Below are 12,229 nucleotides of genomic sequence, written 5' to 3'. Positions count from 1 at the left end.
TTACTGAGATGAGGTGCAAGGAGCCAGACTGCCAAGCTATTTTGGGGTAATGAATCCTCTTTAGCTTGGTGCTCCCTTGGGTGTTTCTGTTGTCCTTCACGGGGCATCTCACCTAGTCCTTTCTCTCTGCAGTACATGCAGTTGTCTCAAATCTAAGTAATTTGGTCTCAGACCCTGAGCACCTTTGAACAGCTGAATTACATAGCCCAAGCATAATCAAGAAAATTATCAATGAAATAATCAGTGACATTATCTGGAACTGTAGCAACAAAGAATGGTTAGTAATGTCCATGGCATGGCCTTGGAGAGGGGTCCTCTAGCTTAAGGTCATTTGCCAACAAGCAAGGAACGAATGTGATGCCTTTACAAGGTCTAGCTGTTTCTGAAAAACCTCTGTTCCTGTGAGCAAGGTCCTCATCAGGAAACAGGGAAAATGAGAATACTGAATGAAGGTGAAAAGCTGTCTCTAACTTCTCTTTCCAGCTTCACCATCCTTCAGAGACTGACAGCATCAGAGTCTGTGTGTGGGCATGACGAATGGAGCAAAATGCAGAGCTGAAATAAGAGTCAAAAAATAACTGCACTCTGAAGACAAAATGTTGGCTGTTATATGGCCAAGTCACTCTTCCCAAATGCCCGCAGTTTCAGGATAAGATGGAAAAGATGTTTCTGTATATGTATGTGCCAACAAAATGCTGGCAGGTATGTACTGCCTTCATTCCAGCCCACCCTTCTATCTTCCCTAGAGAGAAGAAATATTATACCTGCTGCTACTTTACATCGTAGGCTACACTCACAGCTACACATTCAATTATTTTTAAACTGTTCCAGTGACAATTCCTATAATGCACTCTATTTTCTCCTTTGTCCTTTGGGTGTTTTTTAAAATTTTATTTTATTTTTTTACAAACAAAAGAAAAGATGGATCAGCTAAAGATCTTTGTTTAAATATTATTGGCATAGAGTAAATTCAGTAATATGAGAGGTAGTCCTGGAAGGATGTTAATAAGATTACTCATATTACCTATGCGCTTAATAAATTTTTGCTGGCTACTGCTGGATGCTTTGTAGCTCTAGAAACTTATACTTTTAAGTTAGAGTAATTCCCAGCTCAGCACTGAACGGAAAGCTAATGTAGCCATTAGTTACTGCCTGAAGTTTGCAACCTGCAGCTGCAGCTTCCTTGCTTTACCAGAGTCATTTTTGCACAAATTACACTCGAGTCTCACACAGGATTTAGCACAGGATTTTCTGTGCTAAGGAGGTCCAGAGCTGCCACCAAAAGCAACATTCAGTCAGCAGAGGTGCTACACCAGTAAACAAGGCAGGGCATGCAAGTGCAAGGTCTGTTTCAGCTGTCTTCCTCTCCACAAAAGAAGAAAATATTTCATTTTCAACACAGGAACCTCTCCATTTCAGGATTGGATTGATGGTGGCATGAATGCTTCTGCTGGGACACAGAGAAGGGAAATGATGGTGTGGGATGAGAGGAAGGAAGGACTGATGCTTTTCCATCACTGGCAGAGTTTGTGAACCAGGAGCCACTGTGTTCTCTGCCCCCCCATCCCTCCCGTAAAAAGCAGCAGAAATACTCCTCTTCCTCACAAGAACTTTGAAGATCAACACATTCCTGCTGCTGAGGCACTCAGATGCAAGAGATATGCACACAGACACTAGATCACTGTCTCACATTACCTAGATAAGAAACCTCAAAAGTTTTCTTCAGCTCACCTGTGTAATTTCCAGGATAATGCAATCATTTTTCTTCTTCTTCCTTGATGGTTGTTTTAAATATTGGTGGAATTCAGAAAATAGAAATCCTGTGCAAAAAACTTTTCATTGTTTTAACATGCTGTACTTTTCCCAATTTCTCATAATTGGACACTAAATTTTCACTGTATAGCAAAATCTCATGTATTTCACTGGATTTATTGTCTGCTGAAAAATACTGTCAGACACATGTAATTTGAAGGCCAGTCTGAAACATCTCTATTTAAAGACTTCAATCTTTTATCATTATGAATAATGATGGTGATATTTACAATAGGTGTTTGCACTACTGAAATACTGACTTATTTACCATAGGTATTTGCAGTTTTGAAAGCTGCCACGAGGCAAGAGGATTTGGAAGCCAAATCCAGAGTTAAGGCCTGAAGTTTTTTTCTTAGTGAAAGAAGCTGGGAGCATTCTTACGTTAAGAAACTTTGGACATTACTAAAATATTACCAGTGTTTTACATCTAGGTGATGATTAATGAAGGGACATGATAATGTATTGCAAATGCTGAAAAAGTGACATTAAAGAAAGTGGAGATTCTGTGATTATGGAAGAGAACAGAAAGAATAAGACAAAAGTAAGAGAAGCATAATCCAGGTTGTAAGGAAAGTATGTTTGAAAGTACTTGGAAAAAAATCTCCACTGTTGTGTGGTGAAACTATCTATCTTGAGTTTCTCAAATCCATCTTGATTTTTCATGATAAGCAGCACTATGATCTGGCTATATTTTCTGTCTTACTCATACAGTAATAGCAATCTGTTTTCTGATATTTGGATCTTTACTCAAAATCTTCTAAACCAGAATTTCTGCACAGTAAAATTAGTTCATCTGCCATTGCATTTACTTTTCTTAGGTACTTTTTGCAGTCTCACAAATCCTAGTCTGAATATCACTGCTGATGAGAAATAAGCTGAAATAATCCAAATGTTTCTAGCAAAGAGCAAGAGCTTAAAACGAATGAATCACATTTAGTGCTCTGACAAAGAAAACTGAATTGCAAATATGTTATAAAACCTCATGTTCCCCCAGAGTACACCTCATTGTTTTACGTGCACATTAGTGATATATGCTAGTATTGAATTTGTACAGGGTACAGCTGGTTGAATGGTCCTTTGAAAAGAATATCTACAAATGTAGCATGTCTTTCCACCAGTAAGTCAGTTTAATTTCTGCAAATGTATTTCTTGTTTACAGTATTTACCAGAGTTTCTAGCAATTGATTCTGCGTGGTGTTTACAAGGTAGTTGGTATGACTAATGCCTTTATATTTTATTATTATTCATTCATTGCTGCTCCTGGATTTTCTATCATGTTGATGTTGGTGAAGTATTTGGCATTTCCCTTCCTGCTACTGCTTTCGTAGCAAAAAATCATTAGTGGGGTAACAATGTTCATTTATCGATTTATGCAATTTCTAAACTGAATAGTCTGATAAAGACGCACATTTTTCATATTAAAAATTTAGTTTGTTATATGCACCTCTACCTACACACAGTTTTCTATCTCCATTTTGTAGCAGAAATGTTTTTTTCAAAAATTATGTTCTTCTTGTATAGGTTTGTATTTTGTCATTCACACAATAAAAATGGAAAGATTCATGGTCAGTTTTTTCCACAACTTGTTTGCCAAAAATACCAGACTAACATAAAAAACAAGCCAGTGTCTTGAAATGTTTTGGGGTTTTTTTTCATTCTTATGATACATTTCAAAGCCATTAGAAGCTAATCTGACAACATTTTTATGTGACATGGTTGTCAGTAGGGAAAAAAAGAAAGGCATGGGAAAGCAGTTGGAAAAACCTGAAAATAAAGAGACTTCAATATAGCTGGGAACAGCTGCTAGTGGGATACGTGTGTGTGTACAGAAAATTCACTGCCTTAAGGACCAGGATTTTAATAGAGGTTGCATAACACTTTAAGGTATGCTATTCAGTGTCTTTGCTGTTGCTGTGTTTGCAAGAAGAGTGTCAGAAAACAAAAGCTTGGTGAAGGAGATTGCAAATCAGGAAATTCAAGCCCCATTTCAAATGGGTGATTTAGGGCATAAGTAACACCACCCATTCGGAAACAATGGTTGATGTGTAGCAAAAATCAAATTGCAGAAATTTACACAGAACTCTGAAAAGTCATCTTGAAGTTCCAGCACCCACCTGGAGCACGTCCCTTATTTAGTGAAGATGAATGTGTGACATTGTAGGATCAGCCAGTGACGAGACCCTAAAAGCCTTTCGTGTTCTGGGGTAACTAATGCATCTAACTATCCATTTTCACACCAAATTTTCAATGAACTCTCCACTTCGCTATAATTATTATTGTTGTTATTACTACACTGAATTGTTAAATATTAAGGAAAAATTTTCTTAATTTAGTTACATGGGGTTTGTATGATTCATCAAAATAGGTTGCAAATGCATCACAAATTGTTACACACTTTGGGTAAACTAGCAGTAAGATGTTGGCTGTGTGTGTTACAGTGTTAGAGTGGCAGAAGTAGTACAGACTTCTGAATAGTTTAGAGACTTTAGTGCTTAATGTGATCTGTAAAGCACTGAGAATTTGTGTACCAGGGCTCAGCTCCTTACCAAGCTGAAAGCATCAAAAACTTCCTACAAAAGTTGACATGTTTTAAATGAAAAGGCTAAATTAAGAAGGTTGCATGTGTCTTGCTGCTACAAGGTATGTTTTCAAAAGCCACTGAAGGAATTTAGTTGCTTCGCTCTCCGACGTCGATGACAGCGCACACCTCCTTGAAAAATCACTCTCTGTGCTTTGCCTATGTTAGGGTTCTCCAGCTCCATAACCTCCCAGAGTGTACTGTTATTGCATTTTTGACAGCTGGTTCACATACCAAAAGTGATGTAACCCAGCTGACCTTATATCCTTTGCAGGTCATGCATGATTCTTGTATTCACAGTTTAATAAAGCTAGGAAAAAAGACTTGCAGAGAAATACATCCTTCCCTGGGCAAAGGGGGTTGCAGCAGCTCTAAATTGATTTAATGATATAATGGAAACAGCAAAGTATCTGTCTGTGTAAATTTTTTTTTTTTTTTGCTATGGTAAGCATGTGGATTTTGTTTCCTTCTCAGAAGAAAATATCTAGGATCTAGGCAGTCACAATGGAGATGGCAAGTAGAAAGTGAGTCTTTCCCATTTCAAAACTTGCTCACATATTTTAGCATAATTTTAAACAAATGATTCTATCATTTCCTTTGCTTCTCATCTCCCAAAGCACAGTAACTCTCCAAGTCTAAAAATTACCAAACAGAATTGTTTTTGCTGCTGTTAAATGACTCCAGAGTGACTGAAAATTCCTTTAGTTAAGATTCCTCCTATTTTTAAAAAAATCTTGGCACTCTATTTTCTATTTTCTTGTTAATTTTAATTAGCTCCTTAGAATTCTCTAGCAGAAGATTAGGTAAAGTTGCATGCAAATGTGCTGCTTTTCTTTGTTAAAAAAAAGGAAATAAATAAAGATAGTGTTGGTAGTGATAGTTTCATCTGTGCCTTCATCTGTGCATTACAAAATATCGTAGGAGGATAAATGAGAATTGTGGATAGCATGCAAGTCTTTTGTCCCTGTTAGATGCACAAACCTTCCAAGAGATTTTCCCTTTCTTCCCTCTGCTCTGTGATCATGTTTTTATTCATCCAGTTCAATGTCTGTGATGATGGAAGATGTCAAACCTCTGAGTAGCACAGCTGGAGTCTCCAAAACAGCCTTTACCTTGAGTTGTCCTGATTGTCAGAGTGGAAAGGAAACTGGAGGACAAAAAGGAGCAGAGACAAAGGAAAACAGAGAGGAGCAAGAGACACCAGACAGCATTTTGACAGCTTAGAGCATTGCCCTGACACAAGACTGATGACTTCATTACTAACTTTCTCCTGAGTGGAACTGATATGCCTGCATTCTCAGTGCAGGAAAGTTGTTTAAATGCCAAAATAATTCAGCAGGCTTTGCCTGCTTCAATTTTCCTTAGCTATCTAGTTGTGAAGGTGCAAATATTGTAACCCCAGGGGGATTTTAGGGATCATTAGTGGTGTAGAAGTCTGAAGATGTGAGTGACACTTGGCCTAAAGCCTGTGACTGATTGGTAGTCACAAATGTGGTTTTCAGCTACAGAAAGTTAGTGAGGTCATCATCATTAGAAAGGAAAAGAAAGATGGAAACAAGATGTCCTTTTTCAGAGTGAACTCAAAGTTTTGTACCCGTGCCTTCAGCTTGTGCTGCTGAAAGATTTAAATATAAGGTAAAGAAAATCACAATATCCACAGTGGAATTAAAGAAACCCAAGGACTAGAAAGATTGACAGAACCATGGGTAACACAGTGAAACTTCACTGACCTTCAGTTAATTTGTTCTTATGTTCCTATTAGTGAAGCCAAAAATATGTTATTTCAGCAGTATTAATTTCACTAAACTTATAAAGAAAATATAAATGAGAGCAGGAGGGAGAAATTACCTAGTAGTTGACTTCTAGAAATAATTTCCGGTCACAACACAGTCACTTTATGACTGTTTCAAAAAAATAACCTCCCACCAAAATCACAGTATATAAAATACTTGTCTATGTACTGAAAAAATCCTCACTTTACATTTCATTCTGCAGGATAAGCTGCTTAAGTCCAACTGCAACCTTCAGAGCATGACAATCCTCTAGAAAGGATAATCAGAAGCACTCCAAAATAGAATCAAGGAAGAAAGAAATAAATTCTTTTATTTGATTAAACAAGAAAAAAAGTATGAGTGGGGGAGAAAATTAAGTTTTTTTGAGGTCATTTAAGGGTTTTCTTTATCAGTTTGCTCAATCTACAGCTTGATTCATGCTGTTTTCACATGTATCTTGGTGAAACTTCAGAGGAAATACAAAAATCAACTCCTATAAAATAATGAGATAGAGATCCACTACAGCCTCTAACAAAATTAAAAGGATCAAAACAAAGCAGATGAAATCCACAGGTCACTTATCAAGCCCCCCACACGAAAGCTGCTGCAGTTTGTCCTGCCCTGCTGAGCTGGTCCAGGTACAGGAAGGGAGGGAGGGCAGTGAAACCAACAGTAGAGCAGGCAGTGAGGGGATTATGGGGACACAAGGAGGGGAAAGAATGTTTTCTACACCTAAGACCTTAATTTTTTTTGAGAGGAAACTATGGGATCTTTTGATGTGCAATTGGAAGCTGAGATGGGGGTCTATTTGCATGAGAAAGTGGCTTTTATATTTGACTTTTGATATTGTCCAGAACTTCAAAATGAAAGCACACAATTGTAAACCATTCCAAACCTTATGAATGGAAATCATAACTGTTCTGAATTAGAGAAGGATGCATCCCCTTTATGTCTTTCTCTTTTAATTTAATTAAATTAGCCTCTTTTGGCAGCAGTAATTAGGGCATGACATAAGTAATTTACTGAGTTCATTCACCATAACACATGAAGACAATAACAGAACTCCAGAGACATGGGACAATAAAGAAAGTAGTAATACCGGCTGACCTTTCTAATTTATTTCTTTTCCAGTTTGAATCAATGAACTTGCTGAGAATCATGAGTATAAGCTCAAGAACTTCCTCCTGTTCATCACTACCTGGATGTTGCTTCAGACTCTCTTGTCTCATTTGCCCTCTGCACCACACTAGAGTGACACAGTGACACTACTTTCCCCCTGAACCGTGCACAGAGTTGTTTCACTTGAAGGCACTGGGCAAGAATTCAGAACCACTTAAGAAACCTCTAGTACAGATTAGATTGAACCCAAAGATAGCTAAATTGTTTCATTTTTCTTACTGATGTGTTTTGTGGTTTGCCTGCAAACTCAGCCTATAAAAATGAGACACAAAGATGTCCACACAGTTCCCACACCTTAGCACAACCCCTCTGCCAAAACTTCATGACTCAAGCAAGCCAAGGACATTTATCATGGCAAAATGGATTGTCACAACGGGCTAAACTTCAGCTTTTGGTGTGTTTGTGCCTCGCGGAAAGAAAACCTCCAAGGAGCAATTTGCATCATTGCCTTGGATGACTGTTGTCACACGGCTTCCCCAAATTTATTCCAAGCCAATTTGATGGAATTATATTCTGTATAATCATAGGCTGGTTTGGGCTCTAAGGACCCTAAAGATCATGCAGTTCTAACCTCCCTCAGCCATGGTCAGAGACACTTTCCACTAAACCAGGTTGTTCAGAGCCCCATCCAACCCCACCTTGGACTGCAGGTGTCATTGTGGTAAAATAGCAGGGCTACATGCTTCATTGTCAGCTAACAGCTTCGTAACCTCTCTGGTCATTAATGAAAAAAAAGGAGTAAAAGTCTATGGAACCTGGCTGTGATTTTGTCTGATATAGAAGGAAAGCTAATCACAGGCAAAAGAGCAAGAATCAACAGAGTGAGAGCTAAAGGAAAAAGCTATATAATATAAGGGGAAGGCCACACTGAGAGCAGAAAGTTACCATTTTTGAGAATCTTGGTCAAAACCCCAAACATACAAATAATAAATGAAGATTGCAGGTGGGAATGCTGATGCTCTGATACAATAAAATTTTATCATGTCCAGAGCTGCCACTGTCAGCACGTAGAGTGAAGAGATTGATTTACATCCAGTGAATGCACTAGCAACCTAATAATAACATATGTTTTCCAAATAGGCCACTCTAGAAAACCTGGCTTTATTATAAGTGTATGTGCTTGTTGGACCTACCAGCATCTTGGATCACAGGCTGTACTCATAAATCATATAGTATTGCTGATTTTATATATATATTGTGATTGCAATTTATGTGTCAGTTTATATTTATTCCCCTGCTTGACATTATTCTTCACTATTAGAAAGATTTATATTTTTATCCAGCATTATTTTGACCTTAATAAAGATTGTCTTACTACAAAGTGAATTATTAGTATACAGATCTCTTGGGCAAAGGTGGTGTTTAGAGAAATCCATTGCAAATTTTTCAGGTGCCTCTATCTTTTGGATTCTTCACTTTCTGAGTTCAGCACAGAGGGAAAACCACACAGCTCAGATCTCATGGCAAAAGCTGTGTCAGAAAAGACACCTTTGAGGAACTTTAGTGTTTGTGGAATTGCCAACCCCAGAGGTTCAGGACACAGCCCTTTCTGGATTTGTTCTCTAGACTAAAGCAAAATCTCAGCCTTGCTTCCACAAACCTGTCTACCTCCCATTTGTTTATGATGGTGTTTCCAGCAAGAAAGTCTACAGCTCCTTAGAGAAATTCTTCACTCTCTGATATCCTGGGATTTCAGGATTTTTTTACTGTTATTGGCACTTGAGAAGATGGAGAAACTTGATCACTGATAGTGATTCTTCTCATTAACTCAATCCATTTAAAATCCTATCTTTTTATATGAGGGGGTTTGCATGCCTGACTGTTGAAGATGACTTAATTCAGGCAAGGCCCTCAAAGCCTGCATTTTGGAGGTGTTGACTGCTACGATCTGAAGACAGTGGAAAATTCCACAAGGTCAATCAACTTAAACAAAGTCTATGAAAATCGGCTTTAAGTGTGCCACAACAGGCTGAAACTAAAGGAAAAAACAGATCTGAAAAAAACAGAAAAGTGTATTTTGTTAGGGTATTTTAAAATTTAATTTTAGCATGGATATAATACATAGAGAAATAAATTCCACAGGTCTACTTAGGTACTTAAGTTACAAATCTACTAAGTTACTTAAGAATTTCTAATCTCTCTCTTGTCTTAGCAAGCAAATATACATTCAGTCATGTACAGTAGGAAAAAACTGCTGTTATCCTAAAGGATTAAATGAAAATGACAAAAATTTTTGCTTTAAGTATTTTAGTCTATTTTGTGTTTAAAATTAATTTTTGTGGTTTTGGTTTACATAATTCACAGTAAATAAATCAGTTTATTTTATATATATATTTAAGGAAAACTTAGAAAGGCAGAAAATATCTAAAAGTTTTACAGTAGGTCTTACAATGACATAACATGGTTCAAATATGTTGTGATCTTTTCAGTACATATCTTCTCTGTGTTTACCCTTTCTCAGATTTCTCTCAACATGATCATTCTTTTCTGGATTATAGTAAATTTCAAATGTTCTCTATTATGTCTTGGTGGTTGCCTGTTTAATGGTCAAACAACTTTTTCAGTACAGCAAAGAATATTTCAAAAAAAATTAAAGATATGATTTACTATTCTCTATGGATCTTTAAGAACAATATTCTCTGAAAATTTGGGTATTGGCAATACATTTCTTGATACTATTCTAGAGTCTCAATGTAATATCTGAGCTGGAAGTTTGGACCTATAAATCTTCTCATGTATTAATCATTATAAGAGATTGTATCTAATGTCTCAGACCTTTCTTTTATCTTAAAATTGCCTAGACAGATGTTTATTAATACTGCTTTTTCAGTGGGCCAATTTTTTTTCCACAGTTGTGCCAATAAGGCATGTCCATTGATTTCAAAGACTTTAATCCAGATTTATACAATAACTATTGAAAGTATTGGAATTTGACCTCATAGGCCTTTGTGTTGAGAGATTTCTGTCCTTACAATGTGAGAGATTTTAGCTTTCATTAAGACTCAAAGTTTTTCTAAAGCTCAAGTTATTTAATATGGATGTATTTTTTCTTGGAAACACCACACTGCAAATCTTCATTCCATCCAGGTTTAATTCCTCATACTATGCATATCCTGTCTATAATCTCTGCTTAGATTTGGGTTTTTTTCTATCAGATTCCCATCTTTCAATTTGACACAACTGTGTATATGAGATAAGGGCCAAAACCTGCTGATCCAGGATAGCAAGCTACCAAATTGTTGAAAGGAGAATTTGAGGCTAAGCCTCTTGCAATCAAGAACCTAAATTCATCTTGTTCCTGATTTTGGACTTTATATGAAACACTGGTCTGCAGAGTCATAAAGCAGGAGCTTTATCTTGAAGGCTCATCTCCACTCCAGAAGGGTGAGAGGACGTGAGGTATAGAATACAATTTCCATTTTGGCAGACTGGAGCTGTAGGCAAGAGAACGCTGCAAGGTGAGAAATGCAGTATAGTTTCACACCAGGAAATATCAACTCCTCAGTACAAGCCTAATAGCTGCTCTGCCTATTTCACAGCAGCTTTTTGGTTGTGATCGGGTAAGCACAGATTCCCTATTCAGAGCAGTGTGAAGGATGGTTCAGTTTTAGACTGAGATAGTGGCTCTGAAGAAATAAACCTAAGTAGTGAATACAAAAGCTTTTCCTGATATAGGGTCTACAATCTCACCGTTTGCATAAATCAACAATATTTACTATTTTACAGGTAATGTGTTATGCTGACTTGATTATGTTGATTCATTTATAAGTTGCATTTGTAACAATCCCAGTACCACTAAAAGGCAAGAGTTTTACTACCTGTAGAAGAAAGTTTTCTTAGCTTTCAGACATAAACATGTAGGTTTAAGTATTTCAGAGTTAGACAAATGGCTTCCATGTTTCTGGTCCTAGGTTTTGTATTTGGATCTGCACGTCTGGATGAACTTGAGGAAAAATATAAGGAAATACATTATTTTAAAAATCTATATTGAAAGTATTTTTGGGAGCTGCAACAACTTACTGGAGTAAATTTGGTCTCAAAAGTGTCCATACATATTTAGGAAGATGGAGTAATTTCTTTCTGATGAGTATTTCAGCATTATTACTCATTAAGCATTCTGATGTAAGTATGCTCACAAATGAGAATGAAACAAGTCAGACTTTCTAGACTTTGCAAATACTAGAAACTGTGTATGAATCTGGAAACAGTTACATTTTTTACTGGTACATCACCCAGCGAAATCGTTACCTGTAAACACTAAGTACTCAAGCATTTTAAGTACCACTTCTAATTAGTGTTAATCGTATAAAATTGAAACTGTATTCTTCAGAAAACTAGCATACTTCTAAACTAACCTCTTCTCCAGCATCTTTCCTACCTTGTGTCTTGTCTCTTTCCAACTACCTAGACAGCATCAGGAGTCAGATTAAAACATACTAAAAAGAGTGAGGAAAAAAACCCAAACAAATATTTTGATGCAAAATAAAATTGTTTAATTATCCCTCTCTACCCCAAAAAAAGAAAAAGTTGCCTAATTAGATACCTAATTGCCACAGAGTAAGACTCAGCAAGGAAGAAGTGTCATAGAAGCATAAAGTGGTCACTGTGAGCAGCAGCACTGTCTCCATATCACTCTATCTCTCCATGGGATTCTACACAGGGTGAATGTTGGCTGAAAAAAAACTTTAAAAATTCTTATTCTTGTCAATAATAAAAGTGTCATGAAGGAAAGAGGACAGATGAAATTTCCACAGTTTGGTTGCCTGCAGCTTAGTGGTTTCCCATGTGAGACATTGAATTTGCCGCTCCAAACATTTGCCCACAAAAGTTAATGAGAAGCCTGATTTTGCACTTTTGGGAATAACTGTGTGTTGTAGCACTACCTTTT

General features: G+C 37.0%; 1 long non-coding RNA gene across 1 annotated transcript in view; it reads left to right on the top strand.

Annotated features, from left to right (window-relative positions):
- Positions 1-10,052, top strand: part of LOC148224370 (uncharacterized) — a 39,663-nt gene extending 29,611 nt beyond the window's left edge. Inside the window, exon 3 of the long non-coding RNA XR_015802484.1 lies at positions 7,294-10,052. This is a non-coding gene — a long non-coding RNA (uncharacterized LOC148224370). The remainder of the gene's footprint in view (positions 1-7,293) is intronic.
- Positions 10,053-12,229: the final 2,177 nt, after the last annotated feature.

Source organism: Sturnus vulgaris, chromosome 3 (genome assembly GCF_052056855.1).
Source record: "Sturnus vulgaris isolate bStuVul1 chromosome 3, bStuVul1.hap1, whole genome shotgun sequence".
Lineage (NCBI taxonomy): Eukaryota > Metazoa > Chordata > Aves > Passeriformes > Sturnidae > Sturnus > Sturnus vulgaris.
The sequence above is the reverse complement of the archived record's forward strand: the minus strand, read 5'-3'. Positions and strand labels throughout refer to the sequence as shown.